The sequence below is a fragment of the Rhincodon typus genome, unplaced genomic scaffold (assembly GCF_021869965.1).
Source record: "Rhincodon typus isolate 14 unplaced genomic scaffold, sRhiTyp1.1 hic_rhity00003901, whole genome shotgun sequence".
Classification (NCBI taxonomy): domain Eukaryota; kingdom Metazoa; phylum Chordata; class Chondrichthyes; order Orectolobiformes; family Rhincodontidae; genus Rhincodon; species Rhincodon typus.
Window position 1 is genome coordinate 13,723 of NW_025969539.1, and position 970 is coordinate 14,692.

Sequence of the window (970 nt, forward strand, 5' to 3'; positions counted from 1 at the left end):
TGTTATCTGAAGGGACAGGAGGAGCTGCTTCTGATAAGAGAGCAAGCTACAGACTGGAAGTCTCCAGAACAGCAAACATTGCCGGGGGACAGGGGGGTGTGAAAGAGCCCACTGAATCATCGATAATAACACAACCGCAAAAGAGAGAAAGTTGGGTAAAGAGTCCACCACCAGATCGATCCAGGAGCAGAACTCCGACGAACGACAGAGCACCAGGTTCAAACCCTAGGCACTTCCAGAGAGAGCCACTGAATCCTGCCTAGATTCCACCAAACATCGGGTCATAGCCAAGTTGCGTAGTGAGCCTACACTTGCTTTTTGTGACAGGTTTTATTTTGGTTTCTACACACAGTAAAAGTTTAAATCGTTGTTTCTGTGCTAGATTGTCCATAGATTTCTTGATGAGTAACTGAATTAAAAGAAACTTACCTGCATCAATCTGTACAATTCCCAACCACGGACTAGTCATTGAATATATTCAAGGAAAAAATTGATATTCAGCGCACGAAGAGGTACGGAGGATATACGTAAAACAAAGAGATCTTGGGGTGCAGGTTCACAGCTAGCTCCTTGAAAATGGAATCGCAGGTAGACGGGACGGTGAAGAAGGGGTTTGGTACGCTTGCCTTTTATTGGTCGGTGCATTCACTTTGAGAGTTGGGAGGGTCATGTTGCAGCTGTATTGGTGAGGCCGCTTTTGCAACACTGTGTGCAATTCTGGTCTCCTTGCCATAGGAAGGATGTTGTTAAACTTGAAATGGTGCAGAAAAGCTTTACAAGGATGTTGCCAGGGTTTGAGCTACAGGAACAGGCTGGGGGCTATTTTCCCTGGAGTGTCGGAGGCTGAGGGAGCGACCTTATAGAGGTTTAGAAAATCATGAGGGACATGGATAGGGTGAATAGACAAAGTCTTTTCCCCCCAGGGTGAGGGAGTTCAAAACTCGAGGGGCATAGGTTTAAGGTGAGAGGG